The sequence below is a fragment of the Lissotriton vulgaris genome, chromosome 5, assembly GCF_964263255.1.
Source record: "Lissotriton vulgaris chromosome 5, aLisVul1.2, whole genome shotgun sequence".
Taxonomy (NCBI): Eukaryota; Metazoa; Chordata; class Amphibia; order Caudata; family Salamandridae; genus Lissotriton; species Lissotriton vulgaris.
The window spans coordinates 539,177,543-539,205,032 of NC_141693.1; positions in this window are offsets into that span (position 1 = coordinate 539,177,543).

The following is a 27,490-nucleotide window of genomic DNA, read 5'->3' on the forward strand; positions in this document are numbered from 1 at the left end:
TGCCCGTGTGTAGATTCTGTGACTTCTGTGTCCCTGCAGTAATAAACCTTTGGTCTTTGACGCCACCATCGAGAAGCCCGTGTTTCTGAGTTCCTATACCTCCTGTGGTGAATGTAAATGTTCCTACAGCTCCTCCTCTTCCTGCACTGCCCGCTCCTATACCTACCACTGTACCTATTGGTCCTCAAACTATTTTCCTCGATACTCCTACTGTTTCGTCATCTATTCCTACCTCTACTGCGTTCTCTATGTCTGCGAGTGTACTAACTCCACTTTCTGTTCGTCGAAGAATTACTGATTCTGTTACTAATATGCTGTCTCCTATATATAAAACCTTGATTAAGACTCCTACTCCTGACTCTGTTCAGAGACGGAGTCAGCTTCCAAGTACTGAGGAACGGGGAGTTTTAGACTCCACAGCTCTCAGATGGATTACAAAAGTTAGAAGATATAGTACGAAAGATGTGTTAGAGACATTTATGCAATGGGGAGAGCCAACACAGCGATACGTCTTCGACGAGATGTGCTCGTTGTTGCGTGAGGAAATAGAAGAAGACGATGTCGAATCAGATTTGGAAGATTTAATTAAGATTCAAAAAGAGTTTGCTGCTGGAATGATAGTGGGCGATAATATAAAGGAAGCGATGGAACTCATTTTGAGTTTTAGGAATGATCCATCTCTTCGTTCGCCGAGAGATTTAGAGAAAGGTAGAATGAAGCTAAGTCGCCAATATCCTATGAGGGAAGTTCCTCCAATTTGGCGCGAAGCAGTACAACGTGATGATAATGCGGGTATTGCAGCTGCTCCAGCACAGTTCCAAAGAGTATGGATACATATTCCGTGGAAGCGAGCAGAAGTGTTAGCAGTGAAACAGGCCTTGCCAGACCCACGTAAAAATCCAGCCGGATATTACAAGGAATTGACACAGACAGTTGAGGCTTGTATAATGAACTTAGCCGACATTGATATGTTGTTTGGTAATGTAGTTCCACAACCAGTGTGGGCTAAAATTCGTAGAGAGGATCATCAGGCTGCTTTAGGTGGTGATTGGGCAGCTATCACTGCAGCAGATGCTCAACAAATAGGTGGTGCGAAACCCGAACCCCTAATTGCTAATCTTCCTGGCAGAATAATAGATTTAATGAAGACTCTGATGCCAGCATTGCGTGTTAATTGGGATAAATTATCCGCATGCAAGCAGAAGAAAGACGAAAGTGTCTCCGACTTCTTCACGAGGTTCGAAGAGACTTTTGTAGACCATAGTGGTCAGGATATGAGCACTGAAGGAGGACAGAGATTGTTTGTCGATAAATTTGTGCATAATTTGTTACCCGAATTATGCAATAAATTGAAAGACTCAGAAAGTGCGTGGGCTGTATCTACGACAGCGCAAATACTTGCGACTGCACAGTACTATGAAAATAGGGATAAAGAGGAAAAGGAGAAATCAGAGAAGAAAACGAAAGATTTAAAGACTAAAGTTCTTTTACAGCAGGCGTATCCGCCTCGCACGAATCAGACTAATATGCAACAGAATTCGTATCAAAAGACAGATTATAATTCGACCAGGCCTCAATATCAGTGGAATCAGTGTGCATACTGTAAGAAAGAGGGTCACTATAAAAATGATTGTCAGATTTTAGCGCAAAATAATGCGGCAGCAGCTCAGAGAGGTCGTGGTGGTTTTGCACAGAATTCTAGAGGTCGGGGACGAGGTGCTATGCCTCCACAAACTAATGATCGTCCTTCTAATCACTTTGATCAGCGAAATGTACAGTCAGCTCAACAGAATAGATCTCAGCAATATCTTGTTGAGGATTATTGTGAAGTTGAAGAGGGATTTCAACAAAATGGGTACTAGGACAGCCATAGACAGAGAGAGGGAGTAGTATCAGTTCCAGTGGATCAGAGTGGGCCTTATGTCGCAGTAGCAACATCAGGTGTAGTCGAACCGTTTCTGTTGGATACTGGTGCCGCAAAAAGTTCTATCATGCATGCGAAACTCCCTGGCGCACCTTTGTCTGGCTCAACAAATGTTTCCGTAGGTTTTTCAGGCGCCCCTGTGTACAACCCGATATCTGGTCCTTTGTCTATTTCTGTTGGACCGTGTCAATTGAAAGCACCCTTAATTTTGACGACAGGTTGTAATGAAAATCTGCTTGGTTTAGATTTGTTAAAACGACTATATGCGACATTGTACTGTTCTCCGGAAGGAGTACAGCTTACTTTGGGTAAAAGACTCACCTCTCCGATGTACTTGTCAATGGACAAACTCCCGCCGGAGCTACGTTCACTCCCTGATTCTCTTTGGGCGACTGGTCCCAATGATGTAGGTCTACTAGAGATTCCACCGTATGTAGTAACTTTGAAAGCGAATGTGAAATTTCCAAGAATTCCTCAATATAAAATATCGAATGAAGGTGAGCGTGCACTCTTATTGATTGTGCAAGATTTGATTAAAAAAGGTGTGGTTGAAGAAACGCGAGGAAATGTTTGTAATAGTCCTGTATTGCCGATTTTGAAACGAACAGATCCTACAAAGCCTCCAGTCTATAGGTTTGTCATAGACCTTAGAGAAGTTAATAAGATTGTAATTCCGCAGTTTCCTGTAGTGCCAGACATTACTGCTTTGTTAACATTGATTCCTGCTACAGCTACATGGTTCTCAGTCATCGACTTGAAGAATGCCTTTTTCAGCATTCCGATAGCCGAGGAAAGCAGAGATATTTTTGGCTTCTGTCTAGGAGGTCGCAGTTTCAGATTTAAACGCGCTCCACAAGGCTATTGTGAAAGTCCATCTATTTACAGTCAAGCTTTAAAAAGCCAGTTAGATTCTTTTGTCCTTCCTCCAGGTTCTGCCCTAGTACAATACGTAGATGATCTTTTGGTGGCTGCCGATGACAAGGAAACTTGCAAAGCAGCTACAATTTCACTATTGCATCATTTGTCTAATTTGAATCATAAGGTGTCACCTTCCAAAATGCAATATTGCTGCCAAGAAGTAACCTATTTAGGTCATCTCTTGTCAAAGGAGGGAAGGAAGTTGACCCCAGAAAGAATAAAAGCAATTATGCAAATGAGTGTTCCACGCACACAGAGGGAAGTACGTGCCTTTCTAGGTATTACCTCTTACTGTAGGCAATGGATCCCAAATTTTTCACTTTTAGCAAAACCGTTGGTAGCTTTGACTGGGAAAAATGTTCCGAGTCCGGTGCCATGGTCTGATGAATGTCAAAAGAGTTTTGCTGAATTACGAAAAGCTTTGTGTTCAGCTCCTGTATTGGGCACACCTGATTACAGTAAGCCATTCACGCTCTACGTTCACGAAAGAGAAGGTTGCGCGTTGAGTGTCTTGACACAGAAGTTTGGTGATAAACAACGCCCTTGTGCGTATTTCTCATCAACATTAGATCCGGTAGCTAGAGCATTGCCTAGTTGTTTGAGGGCTACAGCGGCAGCTGCAGCTTCCATTCGACAATCTGCTGGTTTGGTGATGAACAATATGCTAGTGGTCATGGTTCCTCATGCAGTGGACACACTCATGAACCGAACGAAGACACAACACCTTACTAGTGCGAGATTATCTGGTTACGAGCTGACGTTATTAGCGAGTCATATTCAGATCAAAAGATGCAATGTATTGAACCCAGCAACATTGTTGCCGACTGATCAAGAGTCGAGTGATTCTGAGCCACATGACTGTTATTTCAAAACGGAAGAAGAGACAAAAGGTCGTATCGACTTGAGAGATACTCCTCTATCCGACCCAGATGGTACGCTGTATGTGGACGGGTCATGTTTTAAATTGGAGAATGGTGATGTGACTGCTGCCTACGCGGTAACGACTTTGAAGACGATTGTGGAGACTGCAAGAGTGAGTCAGAATTCTGCCCAAGCTGCAGAGTTAATAGCTCTTACGAGAGCGTGTGTTTTAGCTGAGGGAAAGAGAGTGAATGTGTTTACAGATAGTCAGTACGCATTTGGCGTGGCCCATAGTTTTGGCCGGTTGTGGAGAGAAAGGGGTTTCATTACGTCCCATGGGACTAAGATTCAACATGGTCAGCTAGTTAACGACTTGTTAGAATCTCTAACCTTACCGACTGAAGTTGCGATTGTGAAGTGCAGTGCTCATAAAGCAATCACGGATGATGTTGGTCGGGGAAATGCCTTTGCTGATGAAACCGCTAAACAGACAGCTAGAGACATGATGAGTAGAATGTATGTTGCTACGTCTGCAAGATGGATTGCTGAGTCTGGAATGTGTGAGGACACAATGGAAAGTGTGAAAGAGATTCAGAAAGAAGCGACTGAGGAAGAGAAACGCGTATGGAGAGAAAGTACGGGCAAATTGGACTCGAATGGATGTTGGATCGATTTGACAGAACAGCAGCGTTGGATGTTGCCTGATGCGTATGTGCTTGCAGTAGTGACGATGGCGCATGGAGTGGCGCACATAAGTTCTAAAGGGATATGTAAGATGTTAGCTCCGGTTTGGAAGAATGAGGGAATCAGTAAGTGTGCAGAGAGAGTGGTGAAAAATTGTATGGTGTGCTTGATGCATAATCCTGGCAAGGGAACTCCAACTCCAGCTGGTCATTTTGCTCCTCCTTCCTGTCCCTTTGAAGTAATACAGTTAGACTTCATTCACATGGAACGCTGCAACAATTTAAAATACGTCCTGGTGGTGGTTTGTGCTTTTTCCAGGTGGATAGAAGCATACCCACTAAAGGACAACACTGCTTTATCAACTGCCAAAATTCTTCTCAAAGAATTTTTCCCTAGGTTTGGAATGCCACGGATTGTATGGTCAGATAACGGAAGTGAGTTTATAGGGAAAGTTATGCAGAGTGTGTGTGCTGGTCTAGGATTGAAACAAAAATTTCATAGTGCGAACCATCCCCAGTCTGCTGGTTTAGTTGAGGGTTACAATGGCACCCTCAAGCTTAAAATAGCCAAAATTCAAGCATCCACAGGTTTGGCTTGGCCAGACGCACTTCCTTTGGCCTTGTTATCAACGAGAGCAACAGTGCATTCTAGAATAGGGCTTTCTCCATATGAGATTGTATTTGGCCGCCCGGCAAATGTCTGGGGTGTGCCAAGGCCTAAACAATTTTGCTCCATTGAATATCCTATGTTGATAGACTATCTTTACGACTTGACTGCTAAATTAAGTCTTATTCATCAACAGGTCTTTGATGCTTTGCCAAAACCTCCGGAGAGTCCAGGGCATCAGCTGAAACCCGGCGACCACGTGGTGGTCAGAAATTTTGCGAGGACAAAGAATCTTCAGCCTCGCTACATCGGCCCCTTCCAAATCCTGCTGGCGACGAGGACAGCTGTACGTGTTGCTGGTCGCAAGCACTGGATCCACGCTTCTCACGTAAAGCGTGTTCCACTGCCGCTGCCCTACGACGACTGGGTGAAGAAGGGAATTGGTGCCTCCGAAGCTGAAACAACTCCGAAATTTGTCCCTTTCAGCGATGCCGATTTGATTTCTGACACTTTGAAACGTGACTCTCCTCTTGAAAAGACTGCTTTGAACATTGAAAATTTGTCTCCAGCATCAGAAGAAACTTTGCCATCTGCGAACGTAAACTCTGCAACAGCTGCTAGTGATACACTATTTTCCGATCAAACAGTACCAGCGAAGCAGAAATACAACCTTAGAAGCCATAAAAAGGACAAATAAAGCAGGCAACTGCATATTGTGATTTTGATATTTATATACATTGGACTTTTTTGCTTTTCAGCCAGGAAGTTTATTATTGTTTATTGTTTTTAATAAATTGCCTTGCCGTCTGGGTAGCCGTAGGGTCGTGGCTGTGTGCCTAGTTTGAATTTGCAGGGGTCTGACACAAGGTCGATCTTTCTGTTAGTACTGGGAACTCCCAGGGCTGACAGAGGCATTTTCATCTACGTACACATCATCAGTGGTCGCGAGCGGATTGTAGAAGATGGAACTTCCTGCGCTGCAACGAGAAAATGTGATTTACGTTCGCAGAAACAGACTAAATAGAATTCTTCATAGCAAATGTTTCTTGATGCAATGTGCCATTACATTTTTGATTGTTTTAGCAACACTGGTGGGTGGAATTGTCTTTAGCATAAATTTGATTTTTGTGCCAGTATCTACAGTACCTCCCCTTGATCCTGCTATTTCTACTGTTTCTTCTATACACTCTTTTCACTCGTTTCCGGAACATGAGCAAGCTCGACGCTCAGAATTCATTAATAATACTTTTGTACAGCTCTTGCACCAACACCAACTGGTAGTTAACACGACAGACTGTTGGGTGTGTGGCTTGATACCCCACACTATGGATAAAGGTATTCCCTATCTGGTTTTGCCTTTCAGCTACAATGGATCATTTCAGGCCCTTCAAACCATCTTTGCTTATGCTCTTGAGACCTATCCTCCACGTCCACCACGTTCCACTAAATATAACTCTGCTAACAAAGCTTTAGTCCAGGGAATTATTGACATGGTCAAAGACGTCAATAATACTCCATCTTACCCTAGAGACGAATTGCGAGTATATTTAAGTTGGAATACTTCAGAGTATCGCCTTAGTTTAGGAGAAAGCAAGCGTAAAAGCTCAACTCCAATCTGGGTCGTACCTCACCGAGGTCAGGTCTGTTTGCAAGGTAATGGGAGAAATCCGAGAGCTCAGCTAGGGAGGAGTGAGTGCGTAGAGACTTATGTGTTTCCGGCTAACTCTTCCCCTGCCTTTCTTACTGCTAGGGGTACCTATTTCATTTGTCGAGACAGAGCTTATACATGGTTGCCTGCCGACTTCTCAGGATCATGTTATATTGCTCGATTATTGCCTCCGACATACACTGCTTCACCTGATTACCACAGAACAAGAGTAGCGAGAGGTGTCTTCAGCAAGGAAGATACAGCTGGTCAGGAAGCTGGAGACTTCTTCAAAGGCTTCCTTCCGTTCTGGGGGCCTATGGCCAATAGTAGAAACATACGTCAGCTAACACGGGTAGTTGAATCTACTATTACCGAAACTGCTGGTGCCCTTAGCAATCTGACAGCTGAGCTTCAGGCGGATAGGCTCATGACATTGCAGAACCGTATGGTTCTAGATGTTATACTTGCAGATCGAGGTGGGGTATGCAGAATGATCCAATCGAGCTGCTGTGTCTTTATTCCTAATAATGCTCCAACAGTTTACGAGGCGATCTCTAAGTTGCACAAGATTTCGGACTCCATACATGTAGATGAGGGAAACTGGTCCTTTATGGAGTGGGTTTGGACTCTGATCTCAGCGTGGGGATGGAAGGTTCTAATGGTCATTGGTGTCATCCTAGTATTCCTATTCTCATGTTGTCTGATTATCCAGTGTGGTCCTGCTCTGTGTAGTCTTTGTGCTGCAACTTGTCTCAGAAAACCACCTGCATTTGGAGAAAAGACACGAGAAAGGATGATGATACAACAGCATGTCACTGACCTGATGAGCATAGAACTAGATTCAGACATAGATTGAGTAATTGCCTATGTAAGGGCAAAAGGAGGGTCTGAGGTTCCGTGACGGTTCCGTGACGACTTGAACCCGTGTTTTCAAGTTTGTCGGAAATACATAAAATTAGTATCAGCGAACCGCAAATGATCCATTTAGTATATCCTAGTGTTTTCGCTACGCTACGAGCAAGAGCACTCCTTCCACTGACACATTTCTGATATACACACGGCATCCATCTTAAGATCATGGCCGCCATTTTGTGGTTCCTTGCCCTCACATATGCAATAGCCTCTGATCATTTCATTCACTTCACTTTGATTAAGGACACGTAGCCTTAGCCGGAGATTCACCTCTTACATGACACGTGCACCTTAAACCAGATCACGCTGAAGCTGCATGACTCGACAAAGGCTGCCTCCTCTGCCCGAGGCCAGCCCACCTGAACTGGTTTTCCTGTCCATTGTACCTGATCATGATTAGGCGGCCGAAGCCGGTAGCCTTGCCCATTTACAACCCACAAACATCTCTTATCCCGCTTTTCTATCTTCTGCACCTGGCTCTGCTCCTTTCCTTCTGGGCCTTTATTAGGGGGAGGTAACGAACTTTACGATGAGGCGGTCCGGGTCTTGAATGCAATATTGACAAGGGATTGTGATGGACTGGTGGGAACCCCTCTTCGTGATGTTTGGTATCAGATATTATCGACAGTTCCTGTGTAACGCCAAATATTTATTGTTTAGAGACACAAAGGTTTGGGAATGTACCGACATGTGAAATATTTGCCTAGAGCACAATTTTTAGTATATAAGGAGCAACCCACTTTGTACAAATCGAACAGTCTCCTAGATTCTGCCCGTGTGTAGATTCTGTGACTTCTGTGTCCCTGCAGTAATAAACCTTTGGTCTTTGACGCCACCATCGAGAAGCCCGTGTTTCTGTTCATTTGTGCACCAAGGCAGGTGGGACTCCGGGGTCTTTGGGTGTTGTACCCTGACACCTCTGGACGGAACCAAAAAAGTCCAGAACTCCAGACTGCAGGGCTCCACGGCTCGGGGGGGCTGCAGGGCTCCGGGGCTGCAGGGCTGCAGGGCTCCAGGGCTCCAGGGCTCTAGGGCTCCAGGGCTCGGGGGCTCCAGGGCAGCAGGGCTGCAGGGCTCCGGGGCTCCATTGCTCCAGGGCTCCAGGCCTCCGGGGCTGCTGGGCTGCTGGGCTCTAAGGTTTCGGGCCTCCATGGCCCGGGACCCATGGAGCCCGTCCCGGGTACTTTCCCACTCTGCGGCCCGGAGGAGGGAGCCCTGAATGCCTGGGAGGTGCTGCCCGGGCATCGCTCATCTGGTCCCCAGCAGGGAACCACCAGCCCCGGGAGGGTGTTTGGGCACACCCTTGCACCTACTAATCCGGAGGAAAATTACCCCCCTTTCTTTTAATCCGTGCACTCGAGGTGACAGAGGGGACCCAGGGCACAAAAGTGCCCGACCTCCTGGAGCCCAGGATGGGATCCGGGAGGCGAATGGCACCTCATAAGGACTTCCAGGGAAGTCCGGCCATCTAGTCGCCCCATAGGAAAGAATTGCGGGCGACCAGATGGCCGAGGCGAGAGGGGCGACCTGATGGCCGGGACCGAAAGGACGCCCATCTTCCTGCCTCGGGCCTGTAGGGCTCAGGAGCTGCAGGGCTCCGGGGCTCCGGGGCTGCAGGGCTCGGGGACTGCAGGGCTCCACGGCTCGGGGGCTGCAGGGCTCCGGGGCTCCAGGGCTCCAGGGCTCCGGGGCTGCTAGGCTCCAGGGCAGCAGGGCTCCAGGGCTCCAGGGCCCAGGACCCATGGAGCCTATCCCGGGTACTTTGCCACTCTGCGGCCCGGAGGAGGGAGCCCCGGATGCCTGGGAGGTGTTCCCTGGGCATCGCCCATCTGGTCCCCAGCAGGGAACCACCAGACCTGGGAGGGTGTTTGGGCGTACCCTTGCACCTACTAATCCGGAGGAAAATTACCCCCCTTTCTTGTAATCTGTGCACTCGAGGTGACAGAGGGGACCCAGGGCGCAAACGTGCCCGACCTCCTGGAGCCCTGGCTGGGATCCGGGAGGCGAAAGGCATCTCATAGGGACTTCCAGGGAAGTCCGGCCATCTAGTCGCCCCATAGGAAAGCATTGCGGGCGACCAGATGGCCGTGGCGACAGGGGCGACCAGATGGCCGGGACCGAAATGACGCCAATCTGCCTGCCCCGGGCCTTTAGGGCTCAGGAGCTGCAGGGCTCCAGGGCTCCGGGGCTCCGGGGCTCTGGGGCTGCAGGGATGCAGGGCTCGAGGACTGCAGGGCTCCACGGCTCGGGGGGCTGCAGGGCTCCGGGGCTGCAGGGCTCCAGGGCTCCAGGGCTCCAGGGCTCCAGTGCTGCAGGGCTCCAGGGCTCTGGGGCTTCAGGGCAGCAGGGCGCCAGGGCTCCGGGGCTCCTGGGCCCGGGACCCATGGAGCCCGTCCCGGGTACTTTCCCACTCTGCGGCCCGGAGGAGGGAGCCCCGAATGCCTGGGAGGTGCTGCCCGGGCATCGCTCATCTGGTCCCCAGCAGGGAACCACCAGCCCCGGGAGGGTGTTTGGGCATTCCCTTGCACCTACTAATCCGGAGGAAAATGACCCCCCTTTCTTGTAATCCGTGCACTCGAGGTGACAGAGGGGACCCAGGGCACAAAAGTGCCCGACCTCCTGGAGCCCAGGATGGGATCCGGGAGGCGAATGGCACCTCATAGGGACTTCCAGGGAAGTCCGGCCATCTAGTCGCCCCATAGGAAAGAATTGCGGGTGACCAGATGGCCGAGGCGAGAGGGGCGACCTGATGGCCGGGACCGAAAGGACGCCAATCTGCCTGCCTCGGGCCTGTAGGGCTCAGGAGCTGCAGGGCTCCGGGGCTCCGGGGCTGCAGGGCTCGGGTACTGCAGGGCTCCACGGCTCGGGGGGCTGCAGGGCTCCGGGGCTCCAGGGCTCCAGGGCTCCAGGGCTCCAGGGCTCCAGAGCTCCAGGGCTGCAGGGCTCCGGGGCTGCTGGGCTCCAGGGCAGCAGGGCTCCAGGGCTCCAGGGCCCAGGACCCATGGAGCCTATCCCGGGTACTTTGCCACTCTGCGGCCCGGAGGAGGGAGCCCCGGATGCCTGGGAGGTGTTCCCCGGGCATCGCCCATCTGGTCCCCAGCAGGGAACTACCAGACCTGGGAGGGTGTTTGGGCGTACCCTTGCAGCTACTAATCCGGAGGAAAATTACCCCCCTTTCTTGTAATCTGTGCACTCGAGGTGACAGAGGGGACCCAGGGCGCAAACGTGCCCGACCTCCTGGAGCCCTGGCTGGGATCCGGGAGGCGAATGGCATCTCATAGGGACTTCCAGGGAAGTCCGGCCATCTAGTCGCCCCATAGGAAAGCATTGCGGGTGACCAGATGGCCGTGGCGAGAGGGGCGACCAGATGGCCGGGACCGAAATGACGCCAATCTGCCTGCGCCGGGCCTTTAGGGCTCAGGAGCTGCAGGGCTCCAGGGCTCCGGGGCTCCGGGGCTCTGGGGCTGCAGGAATGCAGGGCTCGGGGACTGCAGGGCTCCACGGCTCTGGGGGCTGCAGGGCTCCGGGGCTGCAGGGCTCCAGGGCTGCAGGGCTCCAGGGCTCTGGGGCTTCAGGGCAGCAGGGCTCCAGGGCTCCGGGGCTCCGGGGCTCCAGGGACCAGGACCCATGGAGCCCGTCCCGGGTACTTTCCCACTCTGCGGCCCGGAGGAGGGAGCCCCGAATGCCTGGGAGGTGCTGCCCGGGCATCGCTCATCTGGTCCCCAGCAGGGACCACCAGCCCCGGGAGGGTGTTTGGGCATACCCTTGCACCTACTAATCCGGAGGAAAATTACCCCCCTTTCTTGTAATCCGTGCACTCGAGGTGACAGAGGGGACCCAGGGCACAAAAGTGCCCGACCTCCTGGAGCCCAGGATGGGATCCGGGAGGCGAATGGCACCTCATAGGGACTTCCAGGGAAGTCCGGCCATCTAGTCGCCCCATAGGAAAGAATTGCGGGCGACCAGATGGCCGAGGCGAGAGGGGCGACCTGATGGCCGGGACCGAAAGGACGCCAATCTGCCTGCCTCGGGCCTGTAGGGCTCAGGAGCTGCAGGGCTCCGGGGCTGCAGGGCTCGGGGACTGCAGGACTCCACGGCTCGGGGGGCTGCAGGGCTCCGGGGCTCCAGGGCTCCAGGGCTCCAGGGCTGCAGGGCTCCGGGGCTGCTGGGCTCCAGGGCAGCAGGGCTCCAGGGCCTAGGACCCATGGAGCCTTTCCCGGGTACTTTGCCACTCTGCGGCCCGGAGGAGGGAGCCCCGGATGCCTGGGAGGTGTTCCCGGGCATCGCCCATCTGGTCCCCAGCAGGGAACCACGAGACCTGGGAGGGTGTTTGGGCATACCCTTGCAGCTACTAATCCGGAGGAAAATTACCCCCCTTTCTTGTAATCTGTGCACTCGAGGTGACAGAGGGGACCCAGGGCGCAAACGTGCCTGACCTCCTGGAGCCCTGGCTGGGATCCGGGAGGCTAATGGCATCTCATAGGGACTTCCAGGGAAGTCCGGCCATCTAGTCGCCCCATAGAAAAGCATTTTGGGCGACCAGATGGCCGAGGCGAGAGGGGCGACCAGATGGCCGGGACCGAAATGACGCCAATCTGCCTGCCCCGGGCATGCAGGGCTCCGGGGCTGCAGGGCTCCTCGGGGGCCCAGGGCTCCCGGGCTCCAGGGCTGCAGGGCTTCAGGGCTGCAGGGCTCCAGGGGGGCTCCAGGGCTCCAGGGGCTGTAGGGCTCCGGGGGCTCCAGGGCTCCGGGTGCTCCAGGGCTGCAGGGCTCCGGGGCTCCGGGGCTGCAGGGCGCCTCGGGGGCTGCAGGGCTACTCGGGGGGTTCCAGGGCTCCCGGGCTCCGGGGCTGCAGGGCTGCAGGGCTCCAGGGCAGCAGGGCTCCAGGGCCCAGGACCCATGGAGCCTATCCCGGGTACTTTGCCACTCTGCGGCCCGGAGGAGGGAGCCCCGGATGCCTGGGAGGTGTTCCCCGGGCATCGCCCATCTGGTCCCCAGCAAGGAACCACCAGACCTGGGAGGGTGTTTGGGCATACCCTTGCACCTACTAATCCGGAGGAAAATTACCCCCCTTTCTTGTAATATGTGCACTCGAGGTGACAGAGGGGACCCAGGGCACGAACGTGCCCGACCTCCTGGAGCCCTGGCTGGGATCCGGGAGGCGAATGGCATCTCATAGGGACTTCCAGGGAAGTCCGGCCATCTAGTCGCCCCATAGGAAAGCATTGCGGGCGACCAGATGGCCGTGGCGAGAGGGGCGACCAGATGGCCGGGACCGAAATGACGCCAATCTGCCTGCCCCGGGCCTTTAGGGCTCAGGAGCTGCAGGGCTCCAGGGCTCCGGGGCTCTGGGGCTCTGGGGCTGCAGGGATGCAGGGCTCGGGGACTGCAGGGCTCCACGGCTCGGGGGGCTGCAGGGCTCCAGGGCTCCAGGGCTCCAGGGCTCCAGGGCTGCAGGGCTCCAGGGCTCTGGGGCTTCAGGGCAGCAGGGCTCCAGGGCTCCGGGGCTCCGGGACCCATGGAGCCCGTCCCGGGTACTTTCCCACTCTGCGGCCCGGAGGAGGGAGCCCCGAATGCCTGTGAGGTGCTGCCCGGGCATCACTCATCTGGTCCCCAGCAGGGAACCACCAGCCCCGGGAGGGTGTTTGGGCATACCCTTGCACCTACTAATCTGGAGGATTATTACCCCCCTTTCTTGTAATCCGTGCACTCGAGGTGACAGAGGGGACTCAGGGCACAAAAGTGCCCGACCTCCTGGAGCCCAGGATGGGATCCGGGAGGCGAATGGCACCTCATAGGGACTTCCAGGGAAGTCCGGCCATCTAGTCGCCCCATAGGAAAGCATTGCGGGCGACCAGATGGCCGTGGCGAGAGGGGCGACCAGATGGCCGGGACCGAAATGACGCCAATCTGCCTGCCCCGGGCCTTTAGGGCTCAGGAGCTGCAGGGCTCCAGGGCTCCGGGGCTCCGGGGCCCTGGGGCTGCAGGGATGCAGGGCTCGGGGACTGCAGGGCTCCACGGCTCGGGGGCTGCAGGGCTCCGGGGCTGCAGGGCTCCAGGGCTCCAGTGCTGCAGGGCTCCAGGGCTCTGGGGCTTCAGGGCAGCAGGGCTCCAGGGCTCCGGGGCTCCAGGGCCCGGGACCCATGGAGCCCGTCCCGGGTACTTTCCCACTCTGCGGCCCGGAGGAGGGAGCCCCGAATGCCTGGGAGGTGCTGCCCGGGCATCGCTCATCTGGTCCCCAGAAGGGACCACCAGCCCCGGGAGGGTGTTTGGGCATACCCTTGCACGTACTAATCCGGAGGAAAATTACCCCCCTTTCTTGTAATCCGTGCACTCGAGGTGACAGAGGGGACCCAGGGCACAAAAGTGCCCGACCTCCTGGAGCCCAGGATGGGATCCGGGAGGCGAATGGCACCTCATAGGGACTTCCAGGGAAGTCCGGCCATCTAGTCGCCCCATAGGAAAGAATTGCGGGCGACCAGATGGCCGAGGCGAGAGGGGCGACCTGATGCCCGGGACCGAAAGGACGCCAATCTGCCTGCCTCGGGCCTGTAGGGCTCAGGAGCTGCAGGGCTCCGGGGCTGCAGGGCTCGGGGACTGCAGGACTCCACGGCTCGGGAGGCTGCAGGGCTCCGGGGCTCCAGAGCTCCAGGGCTCCAGGGCTGCAGGGCTCCGGGGCTGCTGGGCTCCAGGGCAGCAGGGCTCCAGGGCTCCAGGGCCCAGGACCCATGGAGCCTTTCCCGGGTACTTTGCCACTCTGCGGCCCGGAGGAGGGAGCCCCGGATGCCTGGGAGGTGTTCCCGGGCATCGCCCATCTGGTCCCAAGCAGGGAACCACCAGACCTGGGAGGGTGTTTGGGCATACCCTTGCACCTACTAATCCGGAGGAAAATTACCCCCCTTTCTTGTAATCTGTGCACTCGAGGTGACAGAGGGGACCCAGGGCGCAAACGTGCCCGACCTCCTGGAGCCCTGTCTCGGATCCGGGAGGCGAATGGCATCTCATAGGGACTTCCAGGGAAATCCGGCCATCTAGTCGCCCCATAGGAAAGCATTGCGGGCGACCAGATGGCCGTGGCGAGAGGGGCGACCAGATGGCCGGGACCGAAATGACGCCAATCTGCCTGCCCCGGGCCTTTAGGGCTCAGGAGCTGCAGGGCTCCAGGGCTCCGGGGCTCCGGGGCTCTGGGGCTGCAGGGATGCAGGGCTCGGGGACTGCAGGGCTCCACGGCTCGGGGGGCTGCAGGGCTCCGGGGCTGCAGGGCTCCAGGGCTCCAGGGCTCCAGGGCTCCAGTGCTAAAGGGCTCCAGGGCTCTGGGGCTTCAGGGCAGCAGGGCTCCAGGGCTCCGGGGCTCCAGGGCCCGGGACCCATGGAGCCCGTCCCGGGTACTTTCCCACTCTGCGGCCCGGAGGAGGGAGCCCCGAATGCCTGGGAGGTGCTGCCCGGGCATCGCTCATCTGGTCCCCAGCAGGGACCACCAGCCCCGGGAGGGTGTTTGGGCATACCCTTGCACGTACTAATCCGGAGGAAAATTACCCCCCTTTCTTGTAATCCGTGCACTCGAGGTGACAGAGGGGACCCAGGGCACAAAAGTGCCCGACCTCCTGGAGCCCAGGATGGGATCCGGGAGGCGAATGGCACCTCATAGGGACTTCCAGGGAAGTCCGGCCATCTAGTCGCCCCATAGGAAAGAATAGCGGGCGACCAGATGGCCGAGGCGAGAGTGGCGACCTGATGGCCGGGACCGAAAGGACGCCAATCTGCCTGCCTCGGGCCTGTAGGGCTCAGGAGCTGCAGGGCTCCGGGGCTGCAGGGCTCGGGACTGCAGGTCTCCACGGCTCGGGGGCTGCAGGGCTCCGGGGCTCCAGGGCTCCAGGGCTCCAGGGCTCCAGGGCTCCAGGGCTGCAGGGCTCCGGGGCTGCTGGGCTCCAGGGCAGCAGGGCTCCAGGGCCCAGGACCCATGGAGCCTATCCCGGGTACTTTGCCACTCTGCGGCCCGGAGGAGGGAGCCCCGGATGCCTGGGAGGTGTTCCCCGGGCATCGCCCATATGGTCCCCAGCAGGGAACCACCAGACCTGGGAGGGTGTTTGGGCATACCCTTGCACCTACTAATCCGGAGGAAAATTACCCCCCTTTCTTGTAATCTGTGCACTCGAGGTGACAGAGGGGACCCAGGGCACGAACGTGCCCGACCTCCTGGAGCCCTGGCTGGGATCCGGGAGGCGAATGGCATCTCATAGGGACTTCCAGGGAAGTCCGGCCATCTAGTCGCCCCATAGGAAAGAATTGCGGGTGACCAGAAGGCCGAGGCGAGAGGGGCGACCTGATGGCCGGGACCGAAAGGACGCCAATCTGCCTGCCTCGGGCCTGTAGGGCTCAGGAGCTGCAGGGCTCCGGGGCTCCGGGCTGCAGGGCTCGGGGACTGCAGGGCTCCACGGCTCGGGGGCTGCAGGGCTCCGGGGCTCCAGGGCTCCAGGGCTCCAGGGCTGCAGGGCTCCGGGGCTGCTGTGCTCCAGGGCAGCAGGGCTCCAGGGCTCCAGGGCCCAGGACCCATGGAGCCTATCCCTGGTACTTTGCCACTCTGCGGCCCGGAGGAGGGAGCCCTTTATGCCTGGGAGGTGTTCCCCGGGCATCGCCCATCTGGTCCCCAGCAGGGAACTACCAGACCTGGGAGGGTGTTTGGGCATACCCTTGCACCTACTAATCCGGAGGAAAATTACCCCCCTTTCTTGTAATCCGTGCACTCGAGGTGACAGAGGGGACCCAGGGCACAAAAGTGCCCGACCTCCTGGAGCCCAGGATGGGATCCGGGAGGCGAATGGCACCTCATAGGGACTTCCAGGGTAGTCCGGCCATCTAGTCGCCCCATAGAAAAGAATTGCGGGCGACCAGATGGCCGAGGCGAGAGGGGCGACCTGATGGCCGGGACCGAAAGGACGCCAATCTGCCTGCCTCGGGCCTGTAGGGCTCAGGAGCTGCAGGGCTCCGGAGCTCCGGGGCTGCAGGGCTCGGGGACTGCAGGGCTCCACGGCTCGGGGGGCCGCAGGGCTTCGGGGCTCCAGGGCTCCAGGGCTGCAGGGCTGCAGGGCTCCGGGGCTGCTGGGCTCCAGGGCAGCAGGGCTCCAGGGCTCCAGGGCCCAGGACCCATGGAGCCTATCCCGGGTACTTTGCCACTCTGCGCCCTGGAGGAGGGAGCCCCGGATGCCTGGGAGGTGTTCCCCGGGCATCGCCCATCTGGTCCCCAGCAGGGAACCACCAGACCTAAGAGGGTGTTTGGGCATACCCTTGCACCTACTAATCCGGAGGAAAATTACCCCCCTTTCTTGTAATCTGTGCACTCGAGGTGACAGAGGGGACCCAGGGCGCAAACGTGCCCGACCTCCTGGAGCCCTGTCTCGGATCCGGGAGGCGAATGGCATCTCATAGGGACTTCCAGGGAAATCCGGCCATCTAGTCGCCCCATAGGAAAGCATTGCGGGCGACCAGATGGCCGTGGCGAGAGGGGCGACCAGATGGCCGGGACCGAAATGACGCCAATCTGCCTGCCCCGGGCCTTTAGGGCTCAGGAGCTGCAGGGCTCCAGGGCTCCGGGGCTCCGGGGCCCTGGGGCCCTGGGGCTGCAGGGATGCAGGGCTCGGGGACTGCAGGGCTCCACGGCTCGGGGGGCTGCAGGGCTCCGGGGCTGCAGGGCTCCAGGGCTCCAGGGATCCAGGGCTCCAGTGCTGCAGGGCTCCAGGGCTCTGGGGCTTCAGGGCAGCAGGGCTCCAGGGCTCCGGGGCTCTAGGGCCCGGGACCCATGGAGCCCGTCCCGGGTACTTTCCCACTCTGCGGCCCGGAGGAGGGAGCCCCGAATGCCTGGGAGGTGCTGCCCGGGCATCGCTCATCTGGTCCCCAGCAGGGACCACCAGCCCCGGGAGGGTGTTTGGGCATACCCTTGCACGTACTAATCCGGAGGAAAATTACCCCCCTTTCTTGTAATCCGTGCACTCGAGGTGACAGAGGGGACCCAGGGCACAAAAGTGCCCGACCTCCTGGAGCCCAGGATGGGATCCGGGAGGCGAATGGCACCTCATAGGGACTTCCAGGGAAGTCCGGCCATCTAGTCGCCCCATAGGAAAGAATTGCGGGCGACCAGATGGCCGAGGCGAGAGGGGCGACCTGATGCCCGGGACCGAAAGGACGCCAATCTGCCTGCCTCGGGCCTGTAGGGCTCAGGAGCTGCAGGGCTCCGGGGCTGCAGGGCTCGGGGAATGCAGGACTCCACGGCTCGGGGGGCTGCAGGGCTCCGGGGCTCCAGAGCTCCAGGGCTCCAGGGCTGCAGGGCTCCGGGGCTGCTGGGCTCCAGGGCAGCAGTGCTCCAGGGCTCCAGGGCCCAGAACCCATGGAGCCTTTCCCGGGTACTTTGCCACTCTGCGGCCCGGAGGAGGGAGCCCCGGATGCCTGGGAGGTGTTCCCGGGCATCGCCCATCTGGTCCCCAGCAGGGAACCACCAGACCTGGGAGGGTGTTTGGGCATACCCTTGCACCTACTAATCCGGAGGAAAATTACCCCCCTTTCTTGTAATCTGTGCACTCGAGGTGACAGAGGGGACCCAGGGCGCAAACGTGCCCGACCTCCTGGAGCCCTGTCTCGGATCCGGGAGGCGAATGGCATCTCATAGGGACTTCCAGGGAAATCCGGCCATCTAGTCGCCCCATAGGAAAGCATTGCGGGTGACCAGATGGCCGTGGCGAGAGGGGCGATCAGATGGCCGGGACCGAAATGACGCCAATCTGCCTGCCCCGGGCCTTTAGGGCTCAGGAGCTGCAGGGTTCCAGGGCTCCGGGGCTCTGGGGCTGCAGGGATGCAGGGCTCGGGGACTGCAGGGCTCCACGGCTCGGGGGGCTGCAGGGCTCCGGGGCTGCAGGGCTCCAGGGCTCCAGTGCTAAAGGGCTCCAGGGCTCTGGGGCTTCAGGGCAGCAGGGCTCCAGGGCTCCGGGGCTCCAGGGCCCGGGACCCATGGAGCCCGTCCCGGGTACTTTCCCACTCTGCGGCCCGGAGGAGGGAGCCCCGAATGCCTGGGAGGTGCTGCCCGGGCATCGCTCATCTGGTCCCCAGCAGGGACCACCAGCCCCGGGAGGGTGTTTGGGCATACCCTTGCACGTACTAATCCGGAGGAAAATTACCCCCCTTTCTTGTAATCCGTGCACTCGAGGTGACAGAGGGGACCCAGGGCACAAAAGTACCCGACCTCCTGGAGCCCAGGATGGGATCCGGGAGGCGAATGGCACCTCATAGGGACTTCCAGGGAAGTCCGGCCATCTAGTCGCCCCATAGGAAAGAATTGCGGGCGACCAGATGGCCGAGGCGAGAGGGGCGACCTGATGGCCCGGACCGAAAGAACGCCAATCTGCCTGCCTCGGGCCTGTAGGGCTCAGGAGCTGCAGGGCTCTGGGGCTGCAGGGCTCGGGACTGCAGGACTCCACGGCTCGGGGGGCTGCAGGGCTCCGGGGCTCCAGGGCTCCAGGGCTCCAGGGCTGCAGGGCTCCGGGGCTCCAGGGCTGCTGGGCTCCAGGGCAGCAGGGCTCCAGGGCCCAGGACCCATGGAGCCTATCCCGGGTACTTTGCCACTCTGCGGCCCGGAGGAGGGAGCCCCGGATGCCTGGGAGGTGTTCCCCGGGCATCGCCCATCTGGTCCCCAGCAGGGAACCACCAGACCTGGGAGGGTGTTTGGGCATACCCTTGCACCTACTAATCCGGAGGAAAATTACCCCCCTTTCTTGTAATCTGTGCACTCGAGGTGACAGAGGGGACCCAGGGCACGAACGTGCCCGACCTCCTGGAGCCCTGGCTGGGATCCGGGAGGCGAATGGCATCTCATAGGGACTTCCAGGGAAGTCCGGCCATCTAGTCGCCCCATAGGAAAGCATTGCGGGCGACCAGATGGCCGTGGCGAGAGGGCCGACCAGATGGCCGGGACCGAAATGACGCCAATCTGCCTGCCCCGGGCCTTTAGGGCTCAGGAGCTGCAGGGCTCCAGGGCTCCGGGGCTCCGGGGCTCTGGGGCTGCAGGGATGCAGGGCTCGGGGACTGCAGGGCTCCACGGCTCTGGGGGCTGCAGGGCTCCGGGGCTGCAGGGCTCCAGGGCTGCAGGGCTCCACGGCTCTGGGGCTTCAGGGCAGCAGGGCTCCAGGGCTCCGGCGCTCCAGGGCCCAGGACCCATGGAGCCCGTCCTGGGTACTTTCCCACTCTGCGGCCCGGAGGAGGGAGCCCCGGATGCCTGGGAGGTGCTGCCCGGGCATCGCTCATCTGGTCCCCAGCAGGGAACCACCAGCCCCGGGAGGGTGTTTGGGCATACCCTTGCACCTACTAATCCGGAGGAAAATTACCCCCCTTTCTTGTAATCCGTGCACTCGAGGTGACAGAGGGGACCCAGGGCACAAAAGTGCCCGACCTCCTGGAGCCCAGGATGGGATCCGGGAGGTGAATGGCACCTCATAGGGACTTCCAGGGAAGTCCGGCCATCTAGTCGCCCCATAGGAAAGCATTGCGGGCGACCAGATGGCCGTGGTGAGAGGGGCGACCTGATGGCCGGGACCGAAATGACACCAATCTGCCTGCCCCGGGCCTTTAGGGCTCAGGAGCTGCAGGGCTCCAGGGCTCCGGGGCTCCGGGGCTCCGGGGCTCTGGGGCTGCAGGGATGCAGGGCTCGGGGACTGCAGGGCTCCACGGCTCTGGGGGCTGCAGGGCTCCGGGGCTGCAGGGCTCCAGGGCTTCAGGGCAGCAGGGCTCCAGGGCTCCGGGGCTCCGGGGCTCCAGGGCCCAGGACCCATGGAGCCCGTCCCGGGTACTTTCCCACTCTGCGGCCCGGAGGAGGGAGCCCCGAATGCCTGGGAGGTGCTGCCCGGGCATCGCTCATCTGGTCCCCAGCAGGGAACCACCGGCCCCGGGAGGGTGTTTGGGCATACCCTTGCACCTACTAACCCGGAGGAAAATTACCCCCCTTTCTTGTAATCCGTGCACTCGAGGTGACAGAGGGGACCCAGGGCACAAAAGTGCCCGACCTCCTGGAGCCCAGGATGGGATCCGGGAGGCGAATGGCACCTCATAGGGACTTCCAGGGAAGTCCGGCCATCTAGTCCCCCTTATAGGAAAGAATTGCGGGCGACCAGATGGCCGAGGCGAGAGGGGCGACCTGATGGCCGGGACTGAAAGGACGCCAATCTGCCTGCCTCGGCCTGTAGGGCTCAGGAGCTGCAGGGCTCCGGAGCTCCGGGGCTGCAGGGCTCGGGGACTGCAGGGCTCCACGGCTCGGGGGGCTGCAGGGCTCCGTGGCTCCAGGGCTCCAGGGCTCCAGGGCTCCAGGGCTCCAGGGCTCCAGGGCTCCAGGGCTCCAGGGCTCCGGGGCTGCTGGGCTCCAGGGCAGCAGGGCTCCAGGGCTCCAGGGCCCAGGACCCATGGAGCCTATCCCGGGTACTTTGCCACTCTGCGCCCTGGAGGAGGGAGCCCCGGATGCCTGGGAGGTGTTCCCCGGGCATCGCCCATCTGGTCCCCAGCAGGGAACCACCAGACCTGGGAGGGTGTTTGGGCATACCCTTGCACCTACTAATCCGGAGGAAAATTACCCCCCTTTCTTGTAATCTGTGCACTCGAGGTGACAGAGGGGACCCAGGGCGCAAACGTGCCCGACCTCCTGGAGCCCTGTCTCGGATCCGGGAGGCGAATGGCATCTCATAGGGACTTCCAGGGAAATCCGGCCATCTAGTCGCCCCATAGGAAAGCATTGCGGGCGACCAGATGGCCGTGGCGAGAGGGGCGACCAGATGGCCGGGACCGAAATGACGCCAATCTGCCTGCCCCGGGCCTTTAGGGCTCAGGAGCTGCAGGGCTCCAGGGCTCCGGGGCTCCGGGGCCCTGGGGCCCTGGGGCTGCAGGGATGCAGGGCTCGGGGACTGCAGGGCTCCACGGCTCGGGGGGCTGCAGGGCTCCGGGGCTGCAGGGCTCCAGGGCTCCAGGGATCCAGGGCTCCAGTGCTGCAGGGCTCCAGGGCTCTGGGGCTTCAGGGCAGCAGGGCTCCAGGGCTCCGGGGCTCTAGGGCCCGGGACCCATGGAGCCCGTCCCGGGTACTTTCCCACTCTGCGGCCCGGAGGAGGGAGCCCCGAATGCCTGGGAGGTGCTGCCCGGGCATCGCTCATCTGGTCCCCAGCAGGGACCACCAGCCCCGGGAGGGTGTTTGGGCATACCCTTGCACGTACTAATCCGGAGGAAAATTACCCCCCTTTCTTGTAATCCGTGCACTCGAGGTGACAGAGGGGACCCAGGGCACAAAAGTGCCCGACCTCCTGGAGCCCAGGATGGGATCCGGGAGGCGAATGGCACCTCATAGGGACTTCCAGGGAAGTCCGGCCATCTAGTCGCCCCATAGGAAAGAATTGCGGGCGACCAGATGGCCGAGGCGAGAGGGGCGACCTGATGCCCGGGACCGAAAGGACGCCAATCTGCCTGCCTCGGGCCTGTAGGGCTCAGGAGCTGCAGGGCTCCGGGGCTGCAGGGCTCGGGGAATGCAGGACTCCACGGCTCGGGGGGCTGCAGGGCTCCGGGGCTCCAGAGCTCCAGGGCTCCAGGGCTGCAGGGCTCCGGGGCTGCTGGGCTCCAGGGCAGCAGTGCTCCAGGGCTCCAGGGCCCAGAACCCATGGAGCCTTTCCCGGGTACTTTGCCACTCTGCGGCCCGGAGGAGGGAGCCCCGGATGCCTGGGAGGTGTTCCCGGGCATCGCCCATCTGGTCCCCAGCAGGGAACCACCAGACCTGGGAGGGTGTTTGGGCATACCCTTGCACCTACTAATCCGGAGGAAAATTACCCCCCTTTCTTGTAATCTGTGCACTCGAGGTGACAGAGGGGACCCAGGGCGCAAACGTGCCCGACCTCCTGGAGCCCTGTCTCGGATCCGGGAGGCGAATGGCATCTCATAGGGACTTCCAGGGAAATCCGGCCATCTAGTCGCCCCATAGGAAAGCATTGCGGGTGACCAGATGGCCGTGGCGAGAGGGGCGATCAGATGGCCGGGACCGAAATGACGCCAATCTGCCTGCCCCGGGCCTTTAGGGCTCAGGAGCTGCAGGGTTCCAGGGCTCCGGGGCTCTGGGGCTGCAGGGATGCAGGGCTCGGGGACTGCAGGGCTCCACGGCTCGGGGGGCTGCAGGGCTCCGGGGCTGCAGGGCTCCAGGGCTCCAGTGCTAAAGGGCTCCAGGGCTCTGGGGCTTCAGGGCAGCAGGGCTCCAGGGCTCCGGGGCTCCAGGGCCCGGGACCCATGGAGCCCGTCCCGGGTACTTTCCCACTCTGCGGCCCGGAGGAGGGAGCCCCGAATGCCTGGGAGGTGCTGCCCGGGCATCGCTCATCTGGTCCCCAGCAGGGACCACCAGCCCCGGGAGGGTGTTTGGGCATACCCTTGCACGTACTAATCCGGAGGAAAATTACCCCCCTTTCTTGTAATCCGTGCACTCGAGGTGACAGAGGGGACCCAGGGCACAAAAGTACCCGACCTCCTGGAGCCCAGGATGGGATCCGGGAGGCGAATGGCACCTCATAGGGACTTCCAGGGAAGTCCGGCCATCTAGTCGCCCCATAGGAAAGAATTGCGGGCGACCAGATGGCCGAGGCGAGAGGGGCGACCTGATGGCCCGGACCGAAAGAACGCCAATCTGCCTGCCTCGGGCCTGTAGGGCTCAGGAGCTGCAGGGCTCTGGGGCTGCAGGGCTCGGGACTGCAGGACTCCACGGCTCGGGGGGCTGCAGGGCTCCGGGGCTCCAGGGCTCCAGGGCTCCAGGGCTGCAGGGCTCCGGGGCTCCAGGGCTGCTGGGCTCCAGGGCAGCAGGGCTCCAGGGCCCAGGACCCATGGAGCCTATCCCGGGTACTTTGCCACTCTGCGGCCCGGAGGAGGGAGCCCCGGATGCCTGGGAGGTGTTCCCCGGGCATCGCCCATCTGGTCCCCAGCAGGGAACCACCAGACCTGGGAGGGTGTTTGGGCATACCCTTGCACCTACTAATCCGGAGGAAAATTACCCCCCTTTCTTGTAATCTGTGCACTCGAGGTGACAGAGGGGACCCAGGGCACGAACGTGCCCGACCTCCTGGAGCCCTGGCTGGGATCCGGGAGGCGAATGGCATCTCATAGGGACTTCCAGGGAAGTCCGGCCATCTAGTCGCCCCATAGGAAAGCATTGCGGGCGACCAGATGGCCGTGGCGAGAGGGCCGACCAGATGGCCGGGACCGAAATGACGCCAATCTGCCTGCCCCGGGCCTTTAGGGCTCAGGAGCTGCAGGGCTCCAGGGCTCCGGGGCTCCGGGGCTCTGGGGCTGCAGGGATGCAGGGCTCGGGGACTGCAGGGCTCCACGGCTCTGGGGGCTGCAGGGCTCCGGGGCAGCAGGGCTCCAGGGCTCCGGCGCTCCAGGGCCCAGGACCCATGGAGCCCGTCCTGGGTACTTTCCCACTCTGCGGCCCGGAGGAGGGAGCCCCGGATGCCTGGGAGGTGCTGCCCGGGCATCGCTCATCTGGTCCCCAGCAGGGAACCACCAGCCCCGGGAGGGTGTTTGGGCATACCCTTGCACCTACTAATCCGGAGGAAAATTACCCCCCTTTCTTGTAATCCGTGCACTCGAGGTGACAGAGGGGACCCAGGGCACAAAAGTGCCCGACCTCCTGGAGCCCAGGATGGGATCCGGGAGGTGAATGGCACCTCATAGGGACTTCCAGGGAAGTCCGGCCATCTAGTCGCCCCATAGGAAAGCATTGCGGGCGACCAGATGGCCGTGGTGAGAGGGGCGACCTGATGGCCGGGACCGAAATGACACCAATCTGCCTGCCCCGGGCCTTTAGGGCTCAGGAGCTGCAGGGCTCCAGGGCTCCGGGGCTCCGGGGCTCCGGGGCTCTGGGGCTGCAGGGATGCAGGGCTCGGGGACTGCAGGGCTCCACGGCTCTGGGGGCTGCAGGGCTCCGGGGCTGCAGGGCTCCAGGGCTTCAGGGCAGCAGGGCTCCAGGGCTCCGGGGCTCCGGGGCTCCAGGGCCCAGGACCCATGGAGCCCGTCCCGGGTACTTTCCCACTCTGCGGCCCGGAGGAGGGAGCCCCGAATGCCTGGGAGGTGCTGCCCGGGCATCGCTCATCTGGTCCCCAGCAGGGAACCACCGGCCCCGGGAGGGTGTTTGGGCATACCCTTGCACCTACTAACCCGGAGGAAAATTACCCCCCTTTCTTGTAATCCGTGCACTCGAGGTGACAGAGGGGACCCAGGGCACAAAAGTGCCCGACCTCCTGGAGCCCAGGATGGGATCCGGGAGGCGAATGGCACCTCATAGGGACTTCCAGGGAAGTCCGGCCATCTAGTCCCCCTTATAGGAAAGAATTGCGGGCGACCAGATGGCCGAGGCGAGAGGGGCGACCTGATGGCCGGGACTGAAAGGACGCCAATCTGCCTGCCTCGGCCTGTAGGGCTCAGGAGCTGCAGGGCTCCGGAGCTCCGGGGCTGCAGGGCTCGGGGACTGCAGGGCTCCACGGCTCGGGGGGCTGCAGGGCTCCGTGGCTCCAGGGCTCCAGGGCTCCAGGGCTCCAGGGCTCCAGGGCTCCAGGGCTCCAGGGCTCCAGGGCTCCGGGGCTGCTGGGCTCCAGGGCAGCAGGGCTCCAGGGCTCCAGGGCCCAGGACCCATGGAGCCTATCCCGGGTACTTTGCCACTCTGCGCCCTGGAGGAGGGAGCCCCGGATGCCTGGGAGGTGTTCCCCGGGCATCGCCCATCTGGTCCCCAGCAGGGAACCACCAGACCTGGGAGGGTGTTTGGGCATACCCTTGCACCTACTAATCCGGAGGAAAATTACCCCCCTTTCTTGTAATCTGTGCACTCGAGGTGACAGAGGGGACCCAGGGTGCAAACGTGCCTGACCTCCTGGAGCCCTGGCTCGGATCCTGGAGGCGAATGGCATCTCATAGGGACTTCCAGGGAAGTCCGGCCATCTAGTCGCCCCATAGAAAAGCATTTTGGGCGACCAGATGGCCGAGGCGAGAGGGGCGACCAGATGGCCGGGACCGAAATGACTCCAATCTGCCTGCCCCGGGCATGCAGGGCTCTGGGGCTGCAGGGCTCCTCGGGGGCCCAGGGCTCCCGGGCTCCAGGGCTGCAGGGCTTCAGGGCTGCAGGGCTCCGGGGGGGGCTCCAGGGCTCCAGGGGCTGTAGGGCTCCGGGGGCTCCAGGGCTCCGGGTGCTCCAGGGCTGCAGGGCTCCGGGGCTGCAGGGCTCCTCGGGGGCTGCAGGGCTCCTCGGGGGCTCCATGGCTCCCGGGCTCCGGGGCTGCAGGGCTGCAGGGCTGCAGGGCTCCAGGGGGGCTCCAGGGCTCCAGGGGCTGTAGTGCTCCGGGGGCTCCAGGGTTCCGGGGGCTCCAGGGCTGCAGGACGGAGGGGTATTGCCACACCACCAGGCCCTGCCGGACGGGGCTCAAGCCCCGGGCCTGCTCCCGGTCCCTGCTTCTGAAACCCTAGCCAGGCCGGAGAAAGAGCCTCCCTTGGCTCGGATGAACGCCTGGAACCCCGGCCGGCTTGCAGGACGGGGAAGCTCCAGCAAACCCATGGCCGGCCGTACGGAGCTCAAGCCCCGGGCCCGCTCCCGGTCCCTGCTTCCAAAACCCTAGCCAGGCCGGGGAGAGCCTCCCTTGGCCCTGATGAACGCCCGGAACCTCGGCCGGCTTGCGGGACGGGGAGGCTCCAGCAACCCCATAGCCTACCGGACGGAGCTCAAGCCCCGGGCCCGGTCCCTGCTTCCGAAACCCTAGCCAGCCCGGGGAGAGCCTCCCTTGGCCCCGATGAACGCCCGGAACCTCGGCCGGCTTGCAGGACGGAGCTCAGGCCCCAGGCCCAGCCTACCAACCCTAGCCGGGCCCGGGGAGAGCCTCCCGGTGGACCCCCCTGTCCCCAGCACCCAGACCCTGGGCCGGAACCAAGGAGGGTTAAGCCCAGGCCACGTCCTCTCCCCGACGGCCTGCCCGGGGAGCCCATTTTTGTTGACTATTAAGCCCCCACGTAGTGGGGGCTTACAGAACCTAGGGAAAGGACAAAAGTTGGAGTTAGCCCGGCCGCCAGCCCGCAGGGCCATCTGGTCGCCCAGCCCACAGGGCCATCTGGTCACCCTGCCCGCAGGGCAATCTGGTCGCGCAGCCAGGCAGCCAGATGACCCAGGACGACCCAGCGCCCGGATGGCCTGGGAGGATGCTGTACCCAGTCGCCCTTGCAGTCCAGCGAGGGTGGCCAGGCGCTGCTGCTGTTTGCCTCCCTGCTCGACTTGCCCATGCAGCAGTGGGAAGCGGAGGCCCGGCCGGCGGCGGCCCAGGCCATCTGGTCACCCTGCTGACCCGCAAGGGAAGGTGTGGCCCCCATCCCCGCACCCCGGTGGGGCAGGGACGGGAGGGGGAGGCCCCCCTGCTGAAGGGCACGTGGTGGAGGCAGCCTCCCCCACAGGCCCACGTTACCCCTCCACATCCCTCCCGCCGGCCAGGCGGCAGAGGGACCCACCCCTGGGTGTGATGGAGGGAGGCTTCCACGGGCGCCCACGCACGGAAAGAGACAAAAGCTTGGCTCAGAGGATGACTTTCAATAGATCGCAGCGAGGTAGCTTCTCTGCTACTTACGAAACCCTGACCCAGATCGTCTACGAATGATTTAGCACCGGGTGCCCCACGAACATGCGCCTGATCAAACTCGGAGAAAAAGGACCATCGGCAAGGGGCTGAGAGGCAGGAGCGTCCCCGGGCCCCTGAGTGCCCCTGGCTGGCGGACCCCGGGATGCCTTACGCCTCTAAGAATGGCCACACCTCATGGAAGTCTGCCTGATCAAACTCGGAGAAAAACGACCATTGAACCCTGATAAAAACAACCATCAACAAGGGGCCGAGAGGCAGAAGCGTCCACGGGCCCCTGGG